The sequence below is a fragment of the Arachis ipaensis genome, chromosome B5 (assembly GCF_059453495.1).
Source record: "Arachis ipaensis isolate K30076 ecotype BB chromosome B5, ASM5945349v1, whole genome shotgun sequence".
Classification (NCBI taxonomy): Eukaryota; Viridiplantae; Streptophyta; class Magnoliopsida; order Fabales; family Fabaceae; genus Arachis; species Arachis ipaensis.
Window position 1 is genome coordinate 100,030,358 of NC_142440.1, and position 16,491 is coordinate 100,046,848.

The following is a 16,491-nucleotide window of genomic DNA, read 5'->3' on the forward strand; positions in this document are numbered from 1 at the left end:
GTCATCTAAAATCTTTGAAACAGGACAAAAGGTTCTGTTGTTTAACTCTAGGCTCAGGCTATTCCCCGGGAAACTGAAATCCCGGTGGAGGGGACCATATATGATTACAAGTGTATCACCATACGGTTATGTGGAGCTTCAAGACATTGATTCTGATAAGTAGTTCATTGTTAATGGACAGAGAATCAAGCACTATCTTGAAGGCAATGTTGAGCAAGAGTGCTCAAGGCTGAGGCTAGATTAAAAGCTCAGTAAGGTCCAGCTAAAGACAATAAAGAAGCGCTTGCTGGGAGGCAACCCAGCCATTAGCTAACTTTTTCTGTTATTTTGTTTTATTTTATTTTATTTTATTTTATTTTTCATTTTAATTACATGAGCTTAATATTAACAAGGTAAAGAATCAATTGCATAAGTTCACAGGGCTACAGAAGGATTCAGAGCACAAAACAGAAAAAAAGAGCTCACTGGCAAGAAAACGCTAGTAAAAGGCTGTTTTGGGCGTTCAACGCCCAAAAGAAGCATCCACTGGGCGTTGAACGCCAGTAAGGATAGCCATCTGGGTGTTAAACACCAGAAAGAAGCATTTTCTGGGCGTTGAACGCCAGAAAGAAGCACCTTTTGAGCGTTTAACGCCAGATTTACAGCATCCTGGGTGTTCAGAAAAACGCCCAGTGACAAAGGAGTTCCTGGCGTTCAATGCCAGAAAGAAGCAACAGCTGGGCGTTGAACGCCCAGGAGAAGTAGCATTTGGGCGTTTAACGCCAGGATGGTGGGGATGAGGTAAATTCGTTTTTACTTCACAATTTTTATTTTAATTTTAATTTTCATGTTTCAATTCATGATTTCTTGCATAAACATGTTACAAACTCTCAATTCCAAAATCTTTTAACCTTAATTTCTAAAAACCCTATTTCAAAAATATCAAATGTATCTTAATCCATAAACACAAATATCTCTCTTTTCCTTCTAAAATCTTCTCAACTCATCAATATCCTTTATCAAATCTCCACATTATCTTTTTCAAAATCCAGATTTATCTTTTTCAAATATCTTTCATATCCTTTCAATTTTAAATCAAATATTTTCATATCATACTTATCTTTTCCAAATCACTTTTTCTATCATCTCTTTTTCAAATGATTTTCGAAACCCACCCCCTACCCCTTAAATATTGGCTCGGCCTCTCTCCCTCTCCTCTACAAGTTGCGCCTAGCTCTCCTTCTATCCCTCTCCTTTCTTTTCTTTTACTTGAGGACAAGCAAACCTCTAAGTTTGGTGTGTTTATCCGTGATCACTAAACCATACCCACTAAGATCATGGCTCCTAAAGGAAAACAACCCACTCCAAGAGGCAAGAAAGAGAGTATTCCAAAACCACTTTGGAATCAAGGGAAGTTCTTAACCAAAGAACATTCAGACCATTACTACAAAATAATGGGTCTAAGATCAGTGTTCCCGGAATTCAAGTTCGATCTGAAAGAAGATGAATATCCGGAGATCCAAGAGCATATTCGAAACAGGAACTGGGAAATCCTAGCTAATCTTAAAATAAAAGTGGGAAGGAATATGGTTCAGGAGTTCTATGCTAATCTGTGGCAAACAGACAGGCAAAGAATATCTGGAACTGCCCTCTATGACTATCGGACTTTGGTCAGAGGAAAGATTGTTCACATCCACCTTAACAAAATCAGGGAGATCTTTAAGCTACCTCAGCTGAAAGATGACACAGACTCCTTCAATAGGAGAATGATGAGAACAAACAAGGGCTTGGATAAGATTCTAGAGGATATATGTATTCCTTGAGCCAGGTGGACCACCAGCAGCAAGGGCATCTCAAATCAGTCGCCAAAGGATGCCTGGACTTCATTGGGCATTCTATATTGCCCACTAGCAACCGTTCTGAAGTCACCGTTAAAAGAGCAATGATGATCCATTGTATTTTGTTGGGAAAAGAAGTGGAAGTTCATCAACTGATTTTATGTGAATTTTACATAATTGCAAACAAGAACTCCAAAGATGCCAGGTTGGCTTATCCAAGCTTAATCTCTATGCTATGCAAAGATGCTGGAGTAAGGATGGGAATAACGGAGTATATCTCAGAGGAGCAACCAATCACTAAAACTACAATGGAAAAACAACAAGTGCAGGATGACCCTATCAAGAGAAGAGCACAGGAATTTCTCCCGGAAATCCCTCAATTTGAATATTGGGAACATCTTGAAGCATCTGTTACTAAGTTGCAAGAAGCTATGGACCAAATAAAGGAAGAACAGCAAAATCAAAATAGCATGCTCTACAAACTGCTCAGAGAACAAGAAGAGCAAGGGCGTGAACTGAAGGAATTAAAGCATCAGAAACTATCTCCTAAAGGGCCAAGCACTCCACAGACTAAAGAGGCATCCACTTCCCAACTTCAAGGTTGTTGAGTTCTAATCTTAGCCTTAACTCTGTGATAATTGTTCTTATTTGAGTTTTACCTTAGAAGTTATATATAAATAGTAGTAATTAGTATCTATAGTTTGATTTTATCTCCAATTAAGCTATAATTTATTTTTCTCATCATCATTAAACATGAATAAAATAGCAGATTTTCTTTAGAAAAAGGAGGCAATTTTCTTTCGAGTTTTTTATAAGAAAAATTCTAATTATTTACATGTGGTGGCAATGCTTTTTATCTTCTGAATGAATGCTTGAACAGTGCATATGTCTTTTGAATTTGATGATTATGAATGTTAAATATGTTGGCTCTAGAAAGAATGATGAAAAAGGAGAAATGTTATTTGATAATCTGAAAAATCATAAAAAATGATTCTTGAAGCAAGAAAAAACAGTGAATACAAAAGCTTGCAAAAAAAAAAAAAAAAAGAAGAGAGCGAAAATAAAAGAAAAAGAAAAAGAAAAAGAAAAAGCAAGCAGAAAAAGCCAATAGCCCTTAAAACCAAAAGGCAAGGGTAATAAAAAAGATCCAAGGCTTTGAGCATCAGTGGATAGGAGGGCCTAAAGGAATCAAATCCTAACCTAAGCGGCTAAACTAAGCTGTCCCTAACCATGTGTTTGTGGGGTGAAGGTGTCAAGTGAAAACTTGAGACTGAGCGGTTAAAGTCAAGGTCCAAAGCAAAAAGAAGAGTGTGCTTAAGAACCCTGGACACCTCTAATTGGGGACTTTAGCAAAGCTGAGTCACAATCTGAAAGGGTTCACCCAATTATGTGTCTGTGGCATTTATGTATCCGGTGGTAATACTGGAAAACAAAGTGCTTAGGGCCACGGCCAAGACTCATAAAGTAGCTGTGTTCAAGAATCAACATACTGAACTAGGAGAATCAATAACACTATCTGAATTCTAAGTTCCTATAGATGCCAATCATTCTGAGCTTCAATGGATAAAGTGAGATGCCAAAACTGTTTGGAAGCAAAAAGCTACTAGTCCCGCTCATCTAATTAGAATCTGAGCTTCACTCAAAAACTCTGAGATATTATTGCTTCGTGACTTATTTGTATTCTATTTTATTTGTCTAGTTCCTTGGGGACAAGCAATAGTTTAAGTTTGGTGTTGTGATGAGCGGATATTTTATACGCTTTTTGGGGTTAATTTCATGTAGTTTTTAGTATGTTTTAGTTAGTTTTTAGTTTATTTTCATTAGTTTCTAGGCAAAATTCATATTTCTAGACTTTACTATGAGTTTGTGTATTTTTCTGTAATTTCAGGGAGCTGAGCAAAAATCTGATTCAGGCTGAAAAAAGGACTGCTGATGCTGTTGGATTCTGACCCCTCTGCACTCGAAATGAATTTTCTGGAGCTACAGGAGTACAATTGGTGCGCTTCTAATTGTGTTGGAAAGTAGACATCTAGGGCTTTCTAGAAATATATAATACTCCATACTTTTCTCAAGGATAGATGACGTAAACTGGCGTTCAACACCAGTTCCATGTTGCAATCTGGCGTTCAGCGCCAGAAACAGGTTACAAATGGGAGTTGAACGCCAGAAATAGGTTACAATCTGGCGTTTAACTCCAGAAACAGCCTAGGCTCGTGAGAAGCTTAAGTCCCAGCCCCAGCACACACCAAGTGGGCCCTAGAAGTGGATTTCTGCACCATCTATCATAGTTTATTCATTTTCTGTAAACCTAGGTTACTAGTTGAGTATTTAAACAACTTTTAGAGATTTGTTTTGGACCTCATGACATTTTTAGATCTGAACTTTGTACTCTTTGACGGCATGAATCTCTAAACTCCATTGTTGGGGGTGAGGAGCTCTGCTGTGTCTCGATGAATTAATGCAATTATTTCTGTTTTCTATTCAAACACGCTTGTTTCTATCTAAGATGTTCATTCGCACGTCAATATGATGGATGTGATGATCCATGACACTCATCACCATTCTCAACCTATGAACGCGTGACTGACAACCACCTCCGTTCTACCTTCGATTGAATGAGTATCTCTTGGATTCCTTAATCAGAATCTTCGTGGTATAAGCTAGAATCCATTGGCAGCATTCTTGAGAATCCGGAAAGTCTAAATCTTGTCTGTGGTATTCCGAGTAGGATTCAGGGATTGAATGACTGTGATGAGCTTCAAACTCACAAGGGTTGGGCGTAGTGACAGACGCAAAAGGATCAATGGATCCTATTCCAGCATGAGTGAGAACCAATAGATGATTAGTCATGCGGTGACAGCGCACCTGGACCTTTTTCACTGAGAGGACGGATGGTAGCCATTGACAACGGTGATCCCCCAACACACAGCTTGCCATAGGAGGAACCTTGCGTGCATGAAGAAGAAGACAGGGAGAAAGCAGAGATTCAGAAGACAAAGCATCTCCAAAACTCCAACATATTCTCCATTACTGCAGAACAAGTATTTATTTCATGCTCTTTTATTTTTCGCAATTCAAACTGATAATTATAATTGATATCCTGACTAAGAATTACAAGATAACCATAGATTGCTTCAAGCCAACAATCTCCGTGGGATTCGACCCTTACTCACGTAAGGTATTACTTGGACGACCCAGTGCACTTGCTGGTTATTTGTGCGAATTTGTGAGAAATAGTAATATTGACATTGACATACACAATTTCGTGCACCACACAGATTTGTAAGAATTCAGCTAAGAACTGATAAGGATCTTCCAATGGAAGTCCATGAAACTTGCAATTCTGTTGCATTAGAGAAACTAATTGAGGCTTAAGCTCAAAGTTGTTTACTCCAATGGCAGGGATTGAGATGCTTCTCCCATAGAAGTCGGGAGTAGGTACAGTAAAGTCACCAAGCACCTTCCTTGCATTGTTGGCATTGTTGTTGTTTTTGGCTGCCATGTCTTCTTCTCATTTGAAAAGTTCTGTTAGGTCCTCTATAGAGAGTTGTACTTTAGCTTCTCTTAGCTTTCTCTTCAAGGTCCTTTCAAATTCAGGATCAGCTTCAACAAGAATTCCCTTGTCCTTGCTCCTGCTCATATGAAAAGAGAGGAGAAGAAAATATGGAATCCTCTATGTCACAGCATAGAGATTCCTTAAGGTGTCAGAGGTAAAGAAGAATAGAAGGAGAAGGTAGAGAAGAAGGAATTCGAACTTATCAAGAGGGATAGAGTTCGAATTGTGCATTGAGGAGGAGTGTTAGTCCATAAATAGAAGGATGTGGGAAGAGGAGAAGAATTTTCGAAAATAAAGTAAAAAGATTTTGAAATAATTAAAAGAACTTTTGAAAATTTGGTAAATGATTTTTGAAAACTAAGATTGGGAATAAAATTAAGTGATTTTTGGAAAAGATTTTGAAATTAGAAATAAAAAAGGTATGATTGAAACTTAATTTTGAAAAAGATGTGATCGAAAAGATATGATTGAGAAGATATGATTGAGAATCAAATTTAAAAGAAGAAAGTTTTTAAAATTAAAGTTAATTACTTGACCAACAAGAACTTAAAAGATATGATTCTAGAATTAAAACTTTTGATCCTTTCTTAATAGGCAAGTAATAACTTGAAAATTTTGAATTAAATCATTAATTGTAACAAGGAATTTTGAAAATAGTAATAAATAAAAAAATTGAAAGGAATTTGATTTTGAAAAGATATGATTGAAAAGATATGATTTGAAAAAAATTTGATTTTGAAAAATTATGAAAATTTGAAAAAGATTTGAATTAAAAACAAAATCTTCCCTCAAGTGTCCTCCTGGCGTTAAATGCCCAGAATGGCATTCATTCTGGCGTTTAACGCCCAAAATGCTACCTTTTTGGGCGTGTACCTGGCTGGCGTTTAAACGCCAGTTTTCCTTCTTCACTGGGCGTTTTGAACGCCCAGTTTTTTCTGTGTAATTCCTTTGCTAAATGTTCTGAATCTTTAATTCTATGTGTTATTGACTTAAAAAGACACAATTTTGAAAAAAAAATTTTTGAATTTTTAATGATGAGAAACAATGAAAAATGCAACTAACATCAAATAAACAATGCATGCAAGACACCAAACTTATAAGTTTGTATACTAAGGACTATAACAATTTGAAAATGCATGTAAGAAACAACAAAAGACACAAAATAAGAGAAATCAAAGATCAGAGCAATGAAATCATCAAGAATAACTTGAAGATCAATGAAGAACATATTGCATATATTCAAAAAATGCAAGAAGAATAAAGACATGCAATTGACACCAAACTTAAAAATTGACACTTGACTCAAATAAGAAACATAAAATATTTTTTATTTTGTAAATTTTATAATTTTTTTTGTGATTTTTCGAAAATTATATGGAAAAGGAAATAAAGAGATTCAAAATTTTTAATGAGAATTCCAGGAAACATGCAATGTTAGTCTAAAACTCCGGTCCAGGAATTAGACATGGCTTACTAGCCAGCCAAGCTTTCAGTGAAAGCTTCGGTCCAAAACACTAGACATGGTGATGCACGGAAACTTGTCCTTTAACAAATCTCCCTCGGCAAGTATACCGAATTGTCGTCAAGTAAAAACTCACAATAGAGTGAGGTCGAATCCCACAGGGATTGATTGGTCAAGCAACTTTAATTGGAAGAATGTTCTAGTTGAGCTAAGCAGAAATTGGGTTGAGAATTGCAGGAAATTAAATGGCGAAAAAGTAAATGGCAGAAAACGTAAATGTTGGAAATAAAGAGCTGAATATAAATGACGGAAAGTAAATGGCAGAATCTTAAATAGGGAATGGGGAATTTAGCATGAAAGTAAATGGAAAAAACTAAAGAGAATGGGTAAAATCAGAAATGGGGAATTCATTGGGCTTAGGAGATGTTGCATTCTCCGGATCAAGTTCATTTTCATCTCTTCCTCAATCAATGCATTCATTGATCTCCTTGGCAATCTTAAGTGATTGAATTCCAATTCCTTGGTAATTCAATCTCTTAAATCAGATCAATAGCCAATTCCTTGGTCTAATTGCTCATGAGAAGAGATGAAGTGTGGTCACTGATTATACCACATGTATTTCCAAATCAAAGTATTGGGAGAATTATATGTCACCATATCCACCCAAACCCCAATTTGGTCCAACATGAGAAAGCAATTCTAGCATGATCTCTTCATTCCTCTTCCAAGGTTCAGAAGAGATCCAAGTATGAATAGGTTCTTTTCCAAGATAACTACTCAATTGGATGAAGATTGATAGCTTTCTAGTAAAATCAAGAGAAAAGAGAGAAGAAGGATAATAAAAACTATTATTGATCCATCAAATTAAAACATAGCTCCTTAACCCAATGAAAGGGGTTTAGTTGTTCATAGCTCTGGGAATGAAAAGCATAGATGGAGAGTACATTCTGAGAATTAAACTAAAAGTTGCAGAGAAAGTAAAATACAAAGAGTAATTCTAATAATGCCAAAAGCTCCCTTCTAGATCAAAGCTCTCCCTATTTATACTATTCTTTTGATCTTCTAGCTGGCTCTTCAAGTCTTGGATATGGGCCTTTGGATCTTGAGTTGAAACAGTTATCTTCTTCAATGGGCTTAGCTTTACTTGCAGAGAGAAAGTGTGAAGTAGGCAGGGATTCTAGCTTAGGACGTTAGTGGCGTTAACGTTAAGTGAAAGTGTGGGTTCGAGAACGTTACTGACAATCACCTTTTTCACTAACGTTCCTAACCCAAGGATGCTCCACGTTAACTTCAATGTTAGTGGCATCAACGTGACCACTAACGTTGCCTCTTGGTCCTTCGCACACGTTATTGGGACTTACTTTTTCCAATAATGTTGAGAATCCTCCTTTCTGCCTATGTTAGAGTTCACGTTAGTGTGGCTAACGTGACCTTTAACGTAGGCTTGCCACATCTTTGAGAACGTTAGTGACACTTTCCTTTGTCACTAACGTTCCAAAATGCCCCTACTTCCCACGTTAGAGTTCACGTTAACTAGGTTAACGTTGCTTCTAACGTGGTATTGCTAGCCATCTCTAACGTTAGTGACAAAGGTGAGTGTCACTAACGTTGGCTCGTCATCCCTTTTACTCACATTAGCTTCCACGTTAATGTAGTTAACGTGGGAGTTAACGTGGCTCATAGTGGCTCATCCCAACGTTAGTGACAAAGGTTAATGTCACTAACGTTGGCGATTCTTTGCTCCCTCCACGTTAGAGTCCACGTTAACTGAGTTAACGTGGCAACTAACATGGCTCAAAGTGGCTTAGCTCAACGTTAGTGACAAAGGTGAGTGTCACTAACGTTGGTCATTCTTTTGTTTCCCCACGTTAGAGTCCACGTTAACTGAGTTAACGTGGCTCTTAACGTGTCCAATATGAGCTTGGTCCAACGTTCGTGACAAAGGTGAGTGTCACTAACGTTAGCTTCATTTTCTTCATCCACATTAACTACCACGTTAATGTAGTTAACGTGGCAATTAACGTGGGCTATGATGGCTTCGAGGACATTATTGGCGATTACTTTTCTCATTAACGTTGTAAGCTAGCTCCCCTTCCACGTTAGAGGTCACGTTAGTTAGACTAACGTGGCTGCTAACGTGGTTCTTCCTTGCTTCCTTTGTCCTGAAATCAAGCAATAAAGTGCATCAAAGTTCTAGTCCAAGTTATAAGACATGCATCATCCAATTTATCATTCAATTCATGCATAATTCTCATGAATTCATATAAAAATCACAATGTTAGCTTGAATCAAGATGTAAGTGAAATTCTACCCAAAACTTGCTTATTTCCTAAGAAAGTGCATGAAACTACCCTAAAACCATAAAGAAAAGGTCAGTGAAACTGGCCAAAATGCCCTGGCATCACAACACCAAACTTAAAGCTTGCTTGTCCCTAAGCAAGTACTAGAACAAGAGAATGATGAATGAAATGACAAGAGGAATGAATCATTATTGTGGAAGTCATGTTCTTGGTTTTATGGGGTTTCATGCATAGCAACTTAGGTTCATTCCTTTACTGGCTTTCAGACCTTTATCATGCCTTGGAATACTCACTTGATTGCACCCTTTGAGACTTTTATTTATTGATCCCTTTGTCTTTCCAAGGTTTATTTCTTCCTTAGGCTAAGTGTTCTATGAGGGGGCGACTCTTTAAGATAAGTTTTCAGCCAACACTCCCGAACCAGTTGGTTCAAGGTGCTAGGTGTTGAAACACCCCTAAGGACTTACTCCCTCAAGTCTCTCTCCCCCATACATGCACACCACAGGCACATGGTTCGTTATTTTCTTCCCTTGAGGTCTTGGTGTCCAGCACCTCTTTGGGTTACTAAATGTTCTGTAGCAAGGTTGCTCTTGATAGTGGATTTTCAGTTGATAATCCCGGGTTAGTTAACCCAAGTTACCAAGTGATGAAGAACTCCTAAGAACTTATTCATCCAAGCAGATCCTTGGTACAAGAGCACCACAGACACATCCCTCAAGATTCAAGCCCTTGGTGCCTAGCCTTATTCTTTATTAACTTTTCTTTCTTTTTCAACTCTTATTATTCTTTTCCTTTTTCTTATTAGGATCTTATTATTTAGCTAGTCTCATGGGGTGTGTTTCAAGCATATGATTCAGGACAGATAGTTGCCTTCCCACCTTGTTGGTGAACCAACTTAGCTAAGTGATTACTACACCATAAATTTAAGAACTTACTCCATAAATTGAACTCCACTCTGGTCTTTCATAACATCTCTTTTTATTTAGCTTAAAAAAAGGACAAGCATACAATAAGCAAGATGGAATTGAAAACAGGCAATTTGACTAGCAATCATAGACCTAAGCAAGGAGAATACTAAAAACAGAATTGAAAATTCTAAACTACCATTGAAGCATGTTCTATTTCATACATGATTTTTTCCTTATTTAAAACTTGAAAAAGATGGGACAATGAGGGAACTCCACCACCTTTTAATCATGGGGTTGTCCATGCTCTCCCTCTTGCTTGTCCTCTTTGCGTCCACTTGTGCTTCCTTGTATCCGTGCTAGTCTGGCTCTTTTTCAGCCTTCAAGTGCCTTCCTTACTGATTCATGACTCTTCTCCACCCTTTCTCTTTCTTCTCGTGCTAACTCATCCTTCACTTCGTCATATTTTGTGATTCCCGGATGTACTATAGGTAGCTGTCCAACTAAGTATCCGAGCCTGGCTAGCATGTTTACATGATTTCCACTTTCACTCATGTAAACCCCTTCAGAGAATGCCCTGTGCTCGTCAAAGAGTTCTGCTTGTTCTATTTGTTTTCGATGCATCTCATGTATGTGTGCACCTTGATGTGCTTGGATGTTGATTAGCTTTTGGATAGATTCTTGTTGTTCATTTTGCCTTTGTTCTATCCTGTGGAAGGATTCACCCCATTGTTTTCCTTTTTCCAATTGCTGCTCCATAATTTGCTTCTGCCACTCCCCTTGTTGATTCATCCATCTCGAGAGCGATTCCTCTTGACGGCCCATCATCTATAATTGAAGCTCCTTCTGTGCCTCTTGATTCTCCCAATATTGCCTAGATAAGCCATCAATGGCTTCTTGTAATTAGTGCATGTTCAAGGTGGCTACGGCTTGCTCCTCTGGGTTTTGCCCTTCTACAGTTTGCTGGGCTACCCTCTTTCTTATCCTTCGTTGAGGTAGGGGACATGTAACAGCATGCATACGCCGGACAGTAATTGGGATACCAACTTTTATCCATTCGGGGTTTTCATCTTCGAACACTACCCCGGCCTTGTCACACAGGCAGAAAATGGTGCTGGGATAGCCTAACCTTCCTCCAGAATCACTTTTCTCAGCCATCTTCCTAATGCCTTGGGCTATGAGCTCGTGCACTTTGATCTCTCCCCCTTTAAGTATGCATTGCACCATTGTTGCTCTCTTAAGATTCACCTCTGAATTGTTTCCGGCAGAAAAGATGGATCTCCTTACAATTTTGAACCATCCCTTTGCTTTAGAGGTGAGATCATCTCTTTTAATAAATTTGGGTTTTTCATTGGGATCTCTCATCCAGTCTGCCCCTTGTATGTAGATATCTTTCACAATTTGGTCATAATTAGGATTACCATCTATTCGAGATTGATAACTCTCTTCCTCAAATGGTATAGTTCGTAGCTTCAGCACTCTCATGATGCTCATGAGACTAAAATCCACCGTCACTCCTCTCACAAAGCTTATATAAGACTCTTCTTTCCTATCATACCTCACCGCATTTGCGTAGAACTCTCTCAGGAGCGTTGCATTTATTCTTGCGGTGACCAAATTGGTGAGGAGCTCCTATCTTCTCTTTTTTACCTTCTCTGTGATTTCGGGGCACTCAGTTTTCTTGACTTGAAAGCCTAGCTCATATATGATCTCCTTATCAGCCATCCATCCAAATTGGAGTGCATGATAAAAAGTTCTACACTTCTTTTCATCGAAAGGGCGTTGCTCCATATGCTCCTTCCCCTTTCTTCTTTTAGAGCTTGATGATGCCATGAGTGACTTTTGGAAAGTGAAGGTGTTGAGGTTAGTGATGAGTGGTGGAATTCGGTTGGCTTTGGATAGGGTGTGGCTTGGAGAATTGTACTTCGAGAGTGAGAAGTTTGAAGAAGTGGTTGCTGGAATGTGAAGGGAAGTACGGACTAGGACTCACTTATATAGGAAAATGATGAGTGAATGAAAGGTGTGGATTGATGGGGTGGTTGTGTGATGGACGGATGGGGTTTAGCATGGGATGAGCACAAGGATCATCAACTTTATGATGGTGTTGGTTCAGTTTCCAAGCTTGTTCTTTTTCCAATGTTGCATGGCAACAATTCCCAATGCAATCCCCTTGGAGACACGTGTACAGTCCTCTCCTTTTGTGGTAGCCAAACCCTTCAATTGTCCCATCAATTCTCCTACAAAATAAAAGAAATGTGATTAAAAGAAAACTTATGGAAAGTGGCGGCAAAATTAAAAGAATAACTACTTTTTAAAGTTTTTGTTTCTAACTACTAAGTGATGTTCATGAGTGCACACTAATTGACTAACTCAACATCCATGTATGCAACATTGGCAACACCAAACTTAGTTTGGTGCCATGTGGTGTAAAAGATTTGTTCAAGGCCCCTAAGAGTGACATGATATGGGTTACATTTATGTTCTCTTAGTGTGCCTTGAACAACAAACTTGTTCCTCACTATATGTTGCACAAAAGGATTCATTCAAGTGCATGTCAAGTTGAGTTGAAATCCCTGAACCTTGCTTTATTAACTACTTTTAAAAGCATGTAAAACATGGGTTGCCTCCCATGAAGCGTTTCTTTAGCGTCACTAGCTTGACGTTCTGCCTTTGTCATGGTGGTTGGTAATGCTTCAGATCTTCCCCTCTTGCAGTAAACCTATATCCATTGGCTTCATCAATGATCTCCACATGTTCTAGGGAGAGAACTTTTTTGATGGTGAAAACCTTAGGTAACTGAGATGGGATGGTGGGGAGATGAGGTGAAATATCTAGGAAGTAAGCTGAGATCACTTAATCCCCTGGAGAGAAATCTTCTGTAGGGATCTTTTTATTCCTCCATCTCCTTGGTACTTTCTTCTTTGTTTCTTTTGCTGTTATCCTGCTCTTTGTGGTCTCTTTCCCCAGGGAGATTTTGTTGCTGGTCTCATATGATTCTGGTGGTTTTGGCTCCACTTGAGTTTCCTTTAGCTGTAACAGCTGCTGATTCTCTTGTTCATCACCCAAAGGAATTCCAGGGTGTACAACTTGTGCTTCAATGCTTTTTTCTCCCACCATTGCTCTGTCATGCTCTGCCCTTAGTTCCTTGCCTTCCTGACTTGCTTCTTGTGAGGGTTTGAAGACGTTGAAGGTGAGTTGTTCGTCATGTATCCTCAGTATTAGCTCTCCTCGCTCCACATCTATGAGCGCTCTGGCTGTAGCTAAGAATGGTCTTCCCAATATGATTGGGTGAAGGTGACTTTCTTCCATTTCCAGTATGACAAAGTCTGTGGGAAGGAAGTAGTTCCCAACCTTCACCAGCACGTTTTCAACCACTCCAATTGCTTGTTTTTGAGTTTTGTCCGCCAGCCTGATGACTACGTCTGTGAGCATCAGCTCATTGATTTGCAGCCTCTTCATAAGGGATAAAGGCATTAAGTTGATGCTTGCTCCCAGATCACAGAGTCCTTTGTCAAACATTGTTTCTCCTATGGCACAGGGGATGTGAAAACTCCCTAGGTCCTTCCTTTTTGTAGGCAGGTCTGGTTGAATGAGAGCACTGCACTCCTTATTCATCACTATGATTTGTCCTACCTTGAGTGAGCTTTTCCTGGTCAGCAGCTCCTTCATATACTTGATGTATGAGGGCATTTGTTGGAGAGCCTTGATGAATGGTATGTTTACATGGAGGGATGCAAATATGTCAAGAATCCTTGAGTATATTTTCTTCTCTACACCACCATTTAGTAATTGGGGAAAGGGTGCATAGAGCCTCAGCAACTCTTTCTGCGTAATTGTGGTTTCCTAAGGATTCTCTTTCTGCTTTCCTGCTGATGTATCTCCAGATTGTTCTGATGGTTTGTTCAGCTCTTCCTCAGTCTCCTTATCACTTATAGTAACCATCTTGCAATCTTCCCATCTGACTTTCTTTGCTTCACCTCTCGGATTTTTCTCTGTGTCACTTGGGAAGCTATTAGTAGGTTTGGGAATCTTCTCAGATAGGTATCCCACTTGAAATTCCAGCCTCTTGATGGTGTCTCCTTGATTCTTGATATTGGCTCACACCTCCTCTTTGAACACCTTGTTATCTTGAATTTCCTTGCATATGCCTTCAAGTAGGATTTTAATCATGGAGAGTCTATCTTCAGATGATGGTGAGTTGAGATTGGAGGGGTGAGAAGGGCCATTTTGACTTTGGTATGGATGTTAAGGTGTGTTGTTAGGTGGGTGCTGATATGATCTCTGTGTGGAATGTTGGTGAGTTGCATTGTTGCTGGGGTTGTGGCATCTCTGATCTTGGCCTTGATCCTGTTGATTTCCCCACCCAAAGTTTGGGTGGTTCCTCCAACTAGGATTATATGTTTTGGAGTATGGGTCATGGTGCTGCCTGGGTGAATTTCCAATGTAGTTGGCCTGTTCCTGATCACCCTCTGCCTCTTCATTCACTCCTTCTTGAGTTGCTGCTGAAGTGGTGATTGCTGCTACTTGATTCCTCTCCATCTTCTTGGTGAGGTTAGCTAATTGCTTGGTAATCATCTTGTTTTGAGCTAGCAGTGCATCCACGTTGTTCAGCTCCATCACTCCTCTAATGTTGCCTCTTTCAGAAGCATAGAAATAGTCATTCTCAGCTACAGTCTCAATGACATCTATGGCTTCTTCAATGATCTTCTTCTTGTTCAGAGATCCCCGGATGAGTGGTCTACTGCCTTCTTTGATTCATATGAAAGACCTTCATAGAAAATATGCAACTGCACCCATTCATTGAACATATCTGGCGGGCATCTTCTTGTCAGGTCCTTAAACCTCTCCCATGCTTCATATAGAGTCTCACCATCTTGCTACCTAAAGGTTTGTACCTTAGCTCTCAACCTGTTGATCCATTGAGGAGGATAGAATTTTGCCAAGAATTTGTTCACCACATCATCCCAGGTTGCTAAACTCTCCTTTGGAAAGGATTCCAGCCATTTAGATGCTTTGTCCTTGAGTGAGAAAGGGAACAGAAGTAGTCTATAAGTGTCAAGATGAACACCATTAGACTTCACAGTATCTCATATCCTCAGGAAGGTGGTTAGATGTTGATTGGGGTCTTCTTGGACACTTCCTCCGAATGAACAATTGTTCTGAACAAGGGTGACGAGATGTGGCTTTAGTTCAAAGTTGTTGGCATGTATGGTTGGCCGTTGGATGCTACTTCCACAGTTTCCTAGGTTTGGATTGATGTAAGAACCCAGAACTCTTCTCTCTTGCCCAGCCTGATGTGCTGGACCTTCTCGACTATGGTTGTGAGCCTCTTCTTCATGATGGTTCTCCATATTCTCATCCATATCTGGTTCAAAGTACTCCTCCTCTTCCTCAGCACCAACTACTCTCTTTCCTCTTGCTTCCCTCCTTAATCTAAGGAAGGTCCTCTCAGGTTCAGAATCAAAGGAAGTTGAAGCCCCGCTTCTTCTACCTGTCATACAACCAACAAGGCACAAGCAAGAGAGATAGATGCAGATAGTAATTTCTACAGAAATGTTGTTAGTGTGAGTGATGCAATATATCAAACAGTTAGTGGGTTAGTGACTGAATTGTAAACAACTAAGAAAATAGGTAGGGGAAAGGGAAGAAAATAGCCAAACAGAAAGTAAATTACTCAAATGAACTTAAATCAAACAAAATAAAAACAAATGCTCAATCTAGTTATTCACCAATTTAATCATTGTTGATACAAAATCAATCCCCGGCAACGGCACCATAAACTTGATGCAAGGAAACTTGTCCTTTAACAAATTTCCCTCGGCAAGTATACCGAATTGTCGTCAAGTAAAAACTCACAATAGAGTGAGGTCGAATTCCACAGGGATTGATTGGTCAAGCAACTTTAATTGGAAGAATGTTCTAGTTGAGCTAAGCAGAAATTGGGTTGAGAATTGTAGGAAATTAAATGGCGGAAAAGTAAATTGTAAAAAATAAATGACGGAAGGTAAATTGCAGAATCTTAAATGGGGAAGGGGAGTTTAGCATGAAAGTAAATAGCAGAAAGTAAAGAGAATGGGTAAGATCAGAAATGGGGAGTTCATTGGGCTTAGGAGATGTTGCATTCTCTGGATCAAGTTCATTTTCATCTCTTCCTCAATCAATGCATTCATTGATCTCCTTGGCAATCTTAAGTGATTGAATTCTAATTCCTTGGTAATTCAATCTCTCAAATTAGATCAATAGCCAATTCCTTGGTCTAATTGCTCATGAGAAGAGATGAAGTGTGGTCACTGATTATACCACATGTATTTCCAAATCAAAGTATTGGGAGAATTATATGTCACCGTATCTGCCCAAACCCCAATTTGGTCCAACATGAGAAAGCAATTATAGCATGATCTCTTCATTCCTCTTCCAAGGTTCAGAAGAGATCCAAGTATGAATAGCTTCT

The 16,491-nt window shown here is 39.1% G+C and overlaps 1 non-coding gene and 1 pseudogene across 1 annotated transcript; both read left to right on the top strand.

The window, feature by feature from the left end:
• The window catches only part of LOC148565146 (uncharacterized), a 47,848-nt pseudogene that overhangs the window by 21,894 nt on the left and 9,463 nt on the right, over positions 1–16,491 (top strand).
• Positions 14,844–14,950, top strand: LOC148565147 (small nucleolar RNA R71). The gene has a single exon (XR_015884880.1). It is a non-coding gene; the product is annotated as a small nucleolar RNA R71 (small nucleolar RNA).